This window comes from Lactuca virosa, chromosome 8 (genome assembly GCF_052849685.1).
Source record: "Lactuca virosa cultivar CGN04683 chromosome 8, Lactuca_virosa_CGN04683_v6, whole genome shotgun sequence".
Taxonomy (NCBI): Eukaryota; Viridiplantae; Streptophyta; class Magnoliopsida; order Asterales; family Asteraceae; genus Lactuca; species Lactuca virosa.
This window is the reverse complement of record NC_136433.1, coordinates 119277685-119291689: the sequence shown is the minus strand read 5'-3', so window position 1 is coordinate 119291689 and position 14005 is coordinate 119277685.

The window sequence follows — 14005 nt, the reverse complement described above, 5'->3', positions numbered from 1 at the left end:
GGAGAGGGCGTTACTGGTACCCCAGTATGCGGGTGATGAGGACATGAGGAGGACCCGCTATCATGACATGCAACGAGCTGACATTCGGGAGCATGTTAGTTTTTCAGCTTGCCCTACCCTGGATTCCATGATTGCCAGGGCAAGGGAGAGGGAGATTGATCTGGAGCATATCCGGAAGAGGAAGGCAGAGGAGGGGCAGGTTACAGGGGCTTCGGGGAAGAAAGCCCAAGGGATCAGATGCTGGGCCGAAAGGCCAACAGAGCCGAGGCCGCTGTAGGAAATGTGGCAAGGCACATGAGGGGGCGTGTAGATTGGGATCGTCGGGCTGCTACAAGTGCGGCAAGACGGGGCATTTTAGCAGGGATTGTACCGCCCTTGCACCTGTCTTTTCGACGTCTGAGTTGCTGTGTTTCCACTGCAACCAGAGGGGCCACAAGAAGGCCAACTGCCCCCAGTTGACAGCAGCAGCGCCAGTAAAGGCGCCAGCTCCAGCGACCCTGCGGATTACAGATGGACGGCAGGGCAAGGCAGAGGCTCCAGTGGTGAGGAGTCGGGCATTTCAGTTGACTGCCGAGGAGGCACGTGCTGCACCCGATGTGGTGACAGGTATGACTTCTTATTTATGATTTTATGATTCGCTGCTGTGATTTTGGTTATGTGATGTATGTGCCCTATTTAGGATCGTTCCATGTGAACGGAATCCCAGTGCAGGTATTGTTTGATTCGGGTGCTACCCGGTCATTTGTCTCTCTTGCGCTTAGCAAGAAGTTTCCTGAGCCTTCGGGCAGGTTGGATTGCCCTTTAGAGGTAGAGATTGCTGATGACCGATCGGTACGAGCATCGGCGGTATTCCAAGATTGAGTGTTGCGGTTATTCGAGGAGCGCTACTTGGTAGACTTGGTTCCTATTCCGTTGAGAGGGAACAAGGTGATTATAGGCATGGATTGGTTGAGCCCTAATGGGGCGGTGATAGATTGCGCACAGCAGCTGGTGCGGATCAGGACCCCAAGTGGGGGAGAGTTGGTAGTTCAGGGTGAGAGGCCACAGTCAGGACCAGCTGTATGTTCAGCTGCAAGAGCTAGGCGCTACCTTCAGCAGGGCTGCGCCGGGTATGTCGCATATGTTATGGATACCAGGGAGGCGGGTAAGGCGACGGTGAGCGAGGTTCCGGTGGTGCGAGATTACGCAGATATGTTCCCAGAGGAGCTTCCTGGGATACCTCCAGAGCGACAGGTGGAGTTCAGGATCTACCTAGTCCCTGGTGCGGCTTCGATAGCCAAGGCACCGTATCGGTTGGCTCCTCCTGAGATGCAGGAGTTGTCTACACAGCTGCAGGAACTGTTAGACAAGGGGTTCATTAGACCGAGCAGTTCACCCTGGGGAGCCCCGGTTCTGTTTGTGAAGAAGAAGGACGGGTCGCATCGGATGTGTATAGATTATCGGGAGCTGAACAAGGTAACGGTGAAGAACCGTTACCCACTCCCAAGGATTGATGACCTCTTTGACCAGTTACAGGGAGCATCTTGGTTCTCCAAGATTGATCTGCGTTCAGGATATCATCAGATGAGGGTAAGAGAGGAGGATGTACAGAAGACCGCATTTCGGACGCGATATGGCCACTACGAGTTTGTGGTGATGCCCTTCGGACTCACCAATGATCCTTCCGCGTTCGTGGACCTCATGAACCGCGTGTGTAGACCGATGCTAGACCGGTCTGTGATAGTATTTATTGATGACATCTTGGTTTACTCCAAGACGCAGGAGGAACACGAGGAGCATCTGAGAGAGGTTTTGGAGACCTTGAGGAGGGAGAACTTGTATGCCAAGTTCTCCAAGTGTGAGTTCTGGTTACGTGAGGTGTAGTTCCTTGGGCATCTCGTCAACCAGCACGGGATTTCAGTGGACCCGACCAAAGTGGAGGCCGTGATGAGATGGGAGGTTCCGAAGTCTCCATCTGAGATTCAGAGTTTCCTAGGATTAGCCGGCTATTATCGGAGATTCATCCAGGATTTCTCCAAGATAGTTGTGCCCCTGACCAGGCTAACAAGGAAGGCCGTGGTCTTTCGTTGGGGGCCTGAGCAGCAGGTTGCGTTCGAGACTCTGAGACAGAGATTGTGCGAGGCGCCAATCTTATCCCTGCCAGAGGGCATGGAGGATTTTGTTGTGTACTGCGATGCGTCCATCTCAGGTTTGGGCGCAATGCTGATGCAGAGAGGGCATGTCATCGCCTACGCGTCGAGGCAGCTGAAGCCTCACGAGGCGAATTACCCGACGCATGACTTAGAGCTGGGGGCTGTTGTGTTCGCCCTCAAAATCTGGCGTCATTACCTCTATGGGGTTCGTTGTACCATTTACACGGACCACAAGAGTTTGAGGTACCTCATGGATCAGCCGAACCTGAATATGAGGCAGCGTAGGTGGATGGATGTGGTAAAGGATTACGACTGCGAGATCCTTTACCATCCGGGAAAGACCAATGTGGTGGCCGACGCGCTTAGCCGCAAGGCAGCGCCGATCAGGGGTATTTGTCTGAGGATGACAGTGGTGACTCCGCTGTTGGAGCGGATTTGGGAGGCCCAGCAGGAGGCCATGAAGGAGGAACATCGGAAGAGCGAGCGGATTGTGGGACAGGTTTGCTCCTTCGACTACGACAGTAGAGGATTACTGACACTACACCGCAGGGTGTGGGTGCCATACCACGGGGGTGTGCGCCAGGTTCTGATGGAGGAGGCGCACAAATCCCGATTCTCCATTCATCCCGGGGCGACGAAGATGTATAGGGATCTTCGTCTGGACTATTGGTGGCCCTGCATGAAGCGGGATGTGGCATGGTACGTGGAGCGTGCTTGACCTGCAGGAAGGTCAAGGCCGAGCATCAGAGACCACACGGCAAGATGCAGCCGTTGGATACCCCGCTGTGGAAATGGGAAGACATCACGATGGATTTTATCACCAAGCTTCCCAGGACCGCGCGGGGAGTGGATTCGATTTGGGTCATCGTCGATCGATTGACCAAGAGCGCCCACTTTATCCCGATTCAGGAGAGCATCTCGGTCGAGAAATTGGCCGATATCTATATCAGGGAGGTGGTGGCGCGGTACGGAGTGCCAGTTTCGGTGATTTCGAATAGGGATGTGCGGTTCACTTCCAGGTTTTGGAAGAAGTTTCATGATGAGTTGGGTACTCGTCTGCATTTTAGCACCGCTTTTCACCCGCAGACAGATGTTCAGAGCGAGCGGACCATCCAGACTCTGTAGGATATGCTGCGAGCATGCGTGTTAGACTTCGGAGGTAGTTGGGATACCTACCTTCCATTGGCAGAGTTCTCCTACAACAATAGCTACCACGCTAGCATCGACCGTCCTCCCTTCGAGATGTTGTATGGGAGGAGGTGCAGGACCCCGATATGTTGGGGAGAGGTTGGCCAGAGAGTAATGGGGAGCACCGAAGTGGTGCTCAAGACGACAGAGAAGATTCAGGAGGTCCGGAGCAGGCTTCAGACTGCTCAGAGTCGGCAGAAAAGTTATGCCGATAAGCGTCGATAAGACCTGGAGTTCCAGGTCGGAGATATGGTTCTCCTGAAAGTGTCGCCTTGGAAAGGCGTCATTCGATTGAGGAAGCGGGGCATGTTGGGCCCAAGGTACATTGGACCGTTTAGGGTTGTAGCCCGGGTGGGCAAGGTGGCGTACAGGCTGGATCTGCCAGCCGAACTCAGTCAGATCCACAGCACTTTCCATGTCTCCCAGCTGCGGAAGTGCCTGGTGGACGACTCAGCAGTGGTACCCTTGGAGGACATTCAGGTTGATGACAGCCTGAATTACATCGAGCGGCCTGTAGCGATCCTTGACAGAAAATCGAAGGATCTGAGGAACAAAAGAGTGGAACTCGTGAAGGTGCAATGGCAGCACCGGAAGGGGTCGGAGTGGACTTAGGAGCCGGTGGACGTGATGATGGAGCATTACCCCGAGCTGTTTCAGGAATGAGCAGCAGACTTCGAGGACGAAGTCTAAAATAAGTGGGGGAGATTTGTAGCACCTGGTTCTTGGTATGTATTCTTTTCATTAAATCTTTAAATATTTTGCATTTTTGGCCTTGGACTCGGCGAGTTGAAGGACCAACTCGCGGAGTAGAAGCGAGAGGGGACGCGAGACTTAAGCGATGGACTCGGCGAGTCGGGTCCCGGACTCGGCGAGTAGACCCTGTCTGGACAAAAACCCTAATCCGAGGGTTTGCACCCTATTTAAACACTTTAACTCGGCCTCCTTCGTCCCATTTGCTCCCAGAAGACCCCCATAGCAAACCCTATCCGTTATTGAAGCAATCTAAGGCATTTGGAGTGACTTTGGTGCTTTTGTGATCCAAGGAGGGAAGGAAAAGCTTGAAGGAACAAGAGGAGGCTAAAGGGATCCGAGTTTGTGCACCATTTTCAGCTCATTGAAGGTAAAAAGTCTGTACCTTGCTCTTCCATTTGATAGATCCCATTTTGTGAAGTTTTAGGGCTTTTCTAAGCCATTTTGGTCACCAACCATGATTGCAAGCATGGTTAGGGGTTGAAGTTTCAGATCTAGGTCCTTGGAAAGGTTACAAGGCAGAAAGGAGTGGCTTTTGCACTCAAAGAAGGCGTCATGCATTGTAGGAGTTATTTTAAGGCCTTTTAGGCTCAAAATTCCCATGCATGCACGTAAAGTTTGTAACTTTACATGCTAGAACGGTCCTAGGAGCCTAGATCTACCTTTTGGACAAGTGTTGTACACCAGAAATCGAGAAAATGAGACTTGGACATACTCGACTCGGCGAGTCGTTCATGGGACTCGGCGAGTCCGAGGCTTGACTCCCTTTTCTGTTCTGGGTCAAGGACCCAGTTGAGTGTGGAAAGGTTTCAGGGAGGTCCCGGGGAGTGACCCAACGTTCTGGACTAAGCCATGGTTCTGGAATTCATGGGACTCGGCGAGTGCATGAACAGACTCGGAGAGTCCAAGGCAATCTTCTTAAGATTAAAGATGAACTCGACGAGTTGTTCATACAACTCGGCGAGTCAAGGACAGGACCTGTTCATCAGTTGAAGATGAACTCGACGAGTTGTTCATACAACTCGGCGAGTCGGATGAAGATTCAGTCGATGTTCAATTAGAAGGAAAACTCGTCGAGTAATCGCCTAACTCGACGAGTAGAGACGGGTATAAGGACAAATAGAAGGATAGGGACTCGGCGAGTTGGCGAACCAACTCGGCGAGTCAGGTCAACTGGAAGTTGACTTTGACTTTGACTTTAACTTGGTCAGGGGTAAAATGGTCATTTTACCCTAAGAGCAGTTGGCAGTATATGACTAAGTGTTTTGTGGGAATTATAGTCGGAGAATTTCCGGAGCAGCAGCAGTAGCAGTCAGAGGATTTCCCGCACAGATCAGCAGCTACTACGAGGTGAGTTACCTTCCAGTAGCGGTGGGTCTAAGGCCACAATGCCAGCCCACCAGTAGGAGACGTATGTTAGATGATGGTCTTTGTGATATCATCTAGGTTTGCTATTACCTGATATGTTACGTACTAGTATGATATGTTATATGCTAGTAGCTGTAGGGGAGATAGTCCCCGAGATCACCGGTCGACAGGGCCGAAGGGGTAGTCATGCCCAGTCATGTTAGATAGAATGTGATTATGTGATACATGTTATGTGGTAGTAGTAGAGGGGTGAAATAGTCCCCAGTATCCGGTCGAAAGGACCGAAGGGGAGGCCAGCACCCAGATATGCTAGGCAGTATCCGGTCGAAAGGACCGAAGGGGAGGCCAGCACCCAGGTATGCTAGGCAGTATCCGGTCGAAAGGACCGAAGGGGAGGCCAGCACCCAGATATGCTAGGCAATATCCGGTCGAAAGGACCGAAGGGGAGGCCAGCACCCAGATATGCTAGGCAGTATCCAGTCGAAAGGACCGAAGGGGTAGGTCGGGCACCCAGATATGCCTGACAGTATTTGTATGTTATGTGATTGTATGGTATGTGGTACGATGGGGGGACTCACTAAGCTTCGTGCTTACAGTTTACAGTTTTGTTTTCAGGTACCTCTTCATCGAAGGGGAAGGAGCTGGCGCGGTAGCGGCACATCATACACACACATTGTTTTCCGCACCATGAGTTATTCTGGGATTTGTACTCTGACATTATGGTTGTTTTTATATTTTGGTTTTCAGACACGAAATATGTTTATGAAATGATATGATCAAAAGATGTTTATTCACAAATGTTTACCAAAGTAATGATTTAAAAATGAAATTTTTGGACGTGAAAATTGGGCTGTTACACCAGATCTAGTCCCAAAACTCGAAATGGATCTCAAACATGCTAAATAGCCCCAAATCATCATCCAATAATAGATCTAGAAGGAAAGAGCTCAAAGCAACGACTTGTTACCTCCAGAATGTGCCCAAGATGAAGTAGATTCTGGATCTACACGAATTCCTTGATGCTAGCCTCTTGATCTACAAGTTTCCTTCACTATAATCCTCTTCCAAAGCTTCAAATCACTCAACAATGGAGGTTTACACGATTTAGGGTTTACTGACTCTCAAGGGGTAACAAAGAGGCTGAGGTGAGGACATAAGGTCCTTTAAATAGGGTGCAAACCCTAAAATTTAGGGTTTTCTCTTCCCAGCACTGACTCGTCGAGTCTCGCCGCCGACTCGACAAGTCGGATCACTTAACACGTGCCCAACACCCACTCCGACTCGACGAGTTAAGACACCTACTCGTCGAGTCTACTCCTTTATTTACACATAGCACCCCGAACTTATATTCCTAAACTTGGGATGTTACAAATCTGAGTCAACTCGCCGAGTTGGCTATCCAACTCGTCGATTCCATGCAACGTCCAGAAGGTCGAGAAAAATCCTATCTACTCGTCGAGTTATCCCCTTAACTCGTCGAGTTTATGCAGAATCCAGAAAACGGGGAAACCCGTCTCAACTCGTCGAGTTGGCTTATCCAACTCGCCGAGTTCATGCAGTCCACTTTCTATTCAGACGATTTTAAGCTACTCCAAAGCTCCAAATTGTAGATCTAGCCTCCTAGGGCCTAGTTACCACATAAAGTTGCAAACTTTACGTGCATGCAAGGTATTAAGGGCCAAAACCAAGCTAAAGAAGAAGTTTTAGGTAAGGAGAAGGCCATAGCTTTCCAAAGACTAGAACTTTGTGACTATAAGGGGCTAGAGGAGTCCAGATCTGAAGTTACAACTTCAGATCATGCCCAAAACCAGAAATATCTCAACAATACACTAGAAATGGCCCTAATCCCAAGCATGAAGAGATCTAGCTAAAGAAGAGTCAAGTTAACGACTTGTTACCTTCAAAATGATGCTAAGATGGAGTAGAAATCGGATCCACAACTTCTCCTTGCTCCAAGCTCCTTAGACTTCAAGCTCTTCTCACAAATCCACATTCCAAGCTTAATAACACACAAAAATGGAGAGTAAATACGATTTAGGGTTTTATGAGCTCAAGGGGGACGGTAAGGGAAGCAGAGGGAAGCTAATGACCCTTTAAATAGGGTGCAAAACCCTGGAAATTAGGGTTTCATTTTCCAGCTCCAGCTCGTCGAGTTTTGCCTCCCAACTCGTCGAGTAGAGAATTTCGTACACGTCGATTTGAGGCCATCAACTCGACGAGTTCCAAGTCAAAATGTCCTTTTTATATAAAATTCATATACTTGGAAATCGGGATGTTATAAAGTCGCAGTTCGATTATTAACTCATTATAGACCTCGTAGTTTGTTTTGTTACTGTATAGAATTGGAATATGATTTATACGAGATTTTTTTTCACTTATACTAGTTGAAAGAGACTGTATATAGTGGAATAGTTTTTGACTCATATTGACAGGTGTCATCACTAAAATTAAGTCATAAATCACTTAATTAACAACATGACACGATTGATTAAGGTTTAATAACTTACAATTAATAAGTTATTTGTATAAACCCTGCCTTTTTGCATGAAAACACTATGTTTATGTGGGAGGAGTTTTCCCCACTGATTAAGTGTCGGTTCCCAAATTAAGTAAGATAACACATTGTAACAACGTAAATTTTCAAAACAATTTTTCATTTTTAAAACATAATTTCATTCATAAGATGTCATAAGAATCCATTGTATCACATGTCATCATAATAAAACAAATCCCAAGATCTCTAATACATAAATCCCATCAGTGTCTACAGATCATGTCGGCGCCTTCCCGCGATCCTCACTGGTACCTGAAACACATCACACAAACACTGTAAGCATAAATGCTTAGTGATTTCCCCAAAACACCACATACGCACATACGCCACTCAAGGCTATCGCTCTACAAGACCTTCCGGTCCATGTGTCTCAGGGGACTTCCGTCCCATAACCCTGATAGACCTTCTGGTCCGTATCATCTTGACCTTCCGGTCCATATCATCATAATCATAACATAACATAGCACATACATATCATACAACAACATACGTCACATATTCATCATAGCACACAAGACCTTCCGGTCACACATAATTACCACTCTAGGTAAAGTATAGTGAGAAGACTCACCTCGTACGATGTCGGATAACCTCTCGTGCTCGATAACCCGACCTAGCCTCCTCCTATCAACATAATAACATCTCTAATCAATACTTTCTCTTGACCTCATTTCTAAGGAGTGGGTAGAAGACCATTCTACCCCTCCCAAATCTCTCTCTAGAACCAGCTTGACCAAAACCCTAAGGTCAACTGAAGTCAACTCAAGTCAACGGTCAAACTTTGACCAGACTCGTCGAGTGCACTCGTGTGACTCGGTGAGTCCAGGCATCTTCCGAATCCTCATAGATCTTCACTCGACTCGTCGAGTTAACCTTTCACTCGACGGGTTACCACTGGTCATGAATCGCGGGGCAACCCGACTAGACTCGTCGAGTCCCCTTATGGACTCGGCGAGTTCCTTCCATGGCAACACTCAAATAACCTTATGAGGTCAGATCTATTTCTCTAACCTATAGATCTGACCTTACCATACTCAACAATCACGTAAAGGTCCGACCTTTACACTCATGCAACGCTCAATATGCTTCCTTTGGTGAAATAGCCTCTAAAATGGCAACCTAGGCTCATATCTCTAATGGAATAGCATAAAGCAGGGAGGTTGGGGCTTTCTGGACCTCTCAAGGTCCAGATCCAGAGTTTAACACTCAAAGGGACATCATAAGCACCATATCCAAGCCAATAAAGAATAGAGAAAACCCTAGATTCGAGGGTTCTACACCAAAACAGAAGAAGGGTTCGATTTAATACCTCAAAGATGGAGTTTCCTTGCTTGAAACCACAGAATAGCAACCCCCTTGACCTTCTTTTGCTGGAATCCCCTTCTTCTTTGCAAAAATCACACCAACAAGGATTAAAATAGCCCTTCTCCTCACACCACACGCTCAAGCTCACTAGGGTTTCTCTCTCTGGACTGGTAGCCGCAAATGAGGGCCATAAGGTCCCTTAAATAGGGCACAGGCCCGAGGAATTAGGGTTTCCACCCACAGCGCGGACTCGTCGAGTCCACCCATCGACTCGTCGAGTCCGTTCATTAATCCAGTCAGCAAATCGCGATCCTACTCGACGAGTCTAGGCGTCAACTCGTCGAGTCCCTCCTCATAACTCAAAATAAACAATTTAAATATGGTACCTGGAAATCCGGATGTTACAATTCTTCCCCACTAGAATCAGACTTTGCCCTCGAAGTTTCGCTCTACAAACAACTCTGGGTGCTGCACCCGCATCTCCGCCTCCGGCTCCCAAGTCAACTCGGACCCTCTCCGATGTTGCCACTGGACCTGAACCAGGGGCACCTCCTTGTTCCTCAGAACCTTGATCTTCCGATCCAAGATCGCGATCGGATTCTCAACATAATTCAGGTTCGCATCCACCTGAATATCCTCTAGTGGCACTACTGCCGACTCGTCGGCTATACACTTCCTCAACTGAGACACGTGGAAGGTATCACGTATGTGGCTCAACTCCGCAGGTAGCTCTAAACGATACGCTACCCTGCCCACCCTCGTGGTCACCCTGAAAGGGCCAATGTATCGGGGCCCCAGCTTGCCCCTCTTCCTGAATCAAATCACTCATTTCCAAGGAGATACCTTCAGGGGTACGAAGTCACCAACCTGAAACTCGAGCTCGGATTGTCTCCTATCTGCATAATTCTTCTGGCGACTCTGAGCTGTCAGCAACCTCTGTCTGACCTACTGTATCTGCTCCGTCGTCTGAAGCACTATCTCCGTGCTACCCATTACTCGCTGCCCTACTTCTCCCCAGCAGATGGGAGTCCGACACCTCCTCCCATACAACAACTCGAAGGGAGGCATACCAATACTCGAATAGTGACTGTTATTATAGGAAAACGCAGCCAATGGCAAGTACGTGTCCCAACTTCCTCCGAAGTCCAACACACATGCTCGAAGCATGTCCTCGAGTGTCTGAATCGTCCGCTCACTCTGTCCGTCCGTCTGTGGGTGGTAAGCGGTGCTGAAATGCAACCTCGTACCCAACTCCTCATGGAATTTCTTCCAGAATCTGGAAGTGAAACGTACATCTTGATCTGACACAATCGAGATCGGTACTCCATGTCGCGATACCACCTCTCTCACATACATCTCTGCCAGTCTCTCTGCGGAAGAGCTCTCGCTGATAGCAAGGAAGTGAGCGCTCTTCGTCAGCCGGTCAATGATCACCCAAATTGCATCGACACCCCTCGCGGTCCTTGGCAATTTGGTGATAAAATCCATGGAAATATGTTCCCACTTCCACTGGGGAACCTCGAGTGGCTGCAACTTGCCATGCAGACGTTGGTGCTCGGCCTTAACCATGCGACAGGTCAAGCACCTCTCAACAAACCACGCCACATCGCTCTTCATACAAGGCCACCAATACTCTCTCTTTAGGTCCAAATACATCTTAGTGGCCCCGGGATGGATCGAGAACCTCGATCTGTGCGCCTCCTCCATCAGGATGGTACGTGCCCCGCCCGTAAACGGCACCCAAATCCGGCCTTGAAAGGTCATAAGCCCTCGGCTATCGGTAACAAACTCAGATACCTGCCCAATCACCCGCTCTCTTTTGCGGTTCTCCGGTCTCACTGCCTCTGCCTGGGCCTCTCGGATGGCATCCAACACCGGAGTCATCACCGTCATCCTCATACAAATATCTCGTATCGGAGCACTCTCCGCCCTACGGCTCAGGGCATCGGCTACAACGTTAGCCTTGCCCGGGTGGTACAGGATCTCGCAGTCATAATCCTTTACCACATCCAACCATCTCCTCTGGCGCATGTTCAGGTTGGGCTGATCCATCAAGTACTTCAAACTCTTGTGGTCCGTGTATATGGTACACCGTACCCCATACAAATAGTGACGCCATATCTTGAGGGCGAACATCACGGCCCCCAACTCCAAATCGTGGGTGGGATACCTCACCTCGTGAGGCTTCAGCTGCCTCGATGCGTACGCTATCACGTGCCCTCTCTGCATAAGCACCACACCCAACCCCGATATCGATGCGTCACAATACACCATGAAATCCTCCATTCCCTCTGGAAGGGTTAACACCGGGGCTTCGCACAGCTTCTGGCGAAGAGTCTCAAACGAGGTCTGCTGCTCTGGACCCCACGTAAAAGAAACGCCCTTCCGGGTCAACATGGTGAGTGGCACGGCAATCTTGGAGAAATCCTTGATAAATCTCTGATAGTAGTCGGCCAACCCCAGAAAACTCCTGATCTCGGTGGGGGATATCGGCACCTCCCAACTCATCACCGCCTCAATCTTGGCCGGATCGACCAATAGCCCATTCTGATTAACGAGATGCCCCAAGAACTGAACCTCTCGTAACCAGAAATCACACTTGGAGAATTTGGCGTAAAGCCTCTCTGATCTCAGAACCCCGAGGATCTCCCTCAAATGCTCCTCATGCTGCTCTCGGGATTTCGAATACACCAGAATATCGTCGATGAACACGATCACCGATCGATCCAACATCGGCATGCACACCCTGTTCATGAGATCCATGAACGCTGTCGGTGCATTGGTCAGCCCAAAAGGCATCACCACGAACTCGTAATGCCCATAACGAGTCCTAAACGTCGTCTTCTGGATATCCTCATCTCGCACTCTCATCTAATGATATCCAGACCTCAAATCTATCTTGGAGAACCAAGACGCTCCCTATAACTGATCGAACAGATCATCGATCCTTGGTAAGGAGTAACGGTTCTTGACCATCAACTTGTTCAGCTCCCGGTAATCAATGCACATCCGGTGTGAACCATCCTTTTTCTTGACAAAAAGGATTGGCGCTCCCCACGGCGAGCTAGTCGGTCGAATAAACCCCTTCCCCAGCAGCTCCTGAAGCTGTGAGGAAAACTTCTGCATCTCTGGCGGCGCAAGGCGATAGGCGCTGCCCCCGGAACCAAATCGATGCGGAACTCCACCTGCCTCTCGGGAGGCACACCCGGCAACTCCTCGGGAAAAACATCCGGGAACTCACGCACTATCGGAACATCATCAACCGAACTCGGCCTTTCTGCGGCCACTCGTGTATCCATCACATAAGCTACAAATCCGCTGCAGCCCTGTTGTAAACTCTGTCTCGCTCTGGCAGCCGAACAAAATGCTGACCCACATCGGGTACCCTCGCCATATATAGTCAGCACTCCCCCAATATGGTCTCGTATCGTCACCGTCTGTCGCTCGCAATCTATAACCGCCCCAAATCGGCTCAACCAGTCCATACCCACTATAACGCAAACGCCCCCTATCGCAATCGGGACCAGATCTATCGGGAACTCAACACCGAAGATCTCGAGTACATATCCTCGAATCACATCAGTAGCATACACCGCTCGTTCGTCAGCTATGGAAACTCGTAGAGGTTGACTCAACGCCTCTCGTTGAATACTGATGTGCTGACTAAACGCTAACGACACAAATGATCGACTCGCACCCGAGTCAAATAACACCAAAGCAGGTACAGAACTCACAAGAAAAGTACCTACGTATATCATAATATAAGCACAAAATCTCAACTCAGCATAAATAAATGAATGAATACATACCAGCCACGACATCGAGCGCTGCGCGGACCTCCTCCGCTGTCAACTAGAAGGCTCTCCCGCGAGCCTTCGGTGCCTCGGCCTTCACTGGCCGACCCTCAGTAGCTCGTGCAGTAGCAGGGACAGATCCCTGCGCTGATCCCTGTGACAGTTGTGGGCACTCGGCCCTCCGGTGACCCGTCTGGTTGCAATGATAGCAAACCATAAATCCCTTGGGGCAGTCCTTGGCTATATGCCCCTCCTTGCCACATTTGTAGCAAGCACCCGCTCGACACACTCCATCATGTCCCTTGCCGCACTTCCAACAAGTGTGGCCCTTCTGGCCTCCAGATCTCGTATCAGCGGGCTTAGCCCGCTTGGCTGCCGGTTGTACCTGTACCGGTCGCCTGCCACTCCTCTGAGATTCGGCCTCCTCCCTGGCCTGAGTCTCTTGCTCAATCTCCCTCTTCCGGGCATTTGCCTGGAGCTCAGCAAATGTCCGGTAAGTCGAGTTCACCACGAACTCCCGAATGTCCCTCCTCAGAATGCTCAAATACCGACTCATGCGTGCCTGCTCAGACGACACGTGCTCAGGGCAAAACAACGCCCTCTCGTGGAACATCCGTGTAATCACAGTCACGGACTCCGTCCCCTGCTTGAGGGACAAGAACTCCTGTGCCAACCGTTCCCTCTCCACCGGGGGAACATACTCGTCTCTGAACATGGTGGTGAACCTCTCCCAGGTCACCTCTGAGATCTCTGCATGAGTGAAGTTTGTCGTCACAAACTTCCACCAATCCTTCGCTCCCAAGCGGAGCTGGTTCACAGCGAACCGTACCCTCAGATGCTCCGGACACGAACAGGTGTAGAAGCATCCCTCAATATCAAAAATCCATCTCATCGCAGCAATCGGGTCCTGTGTC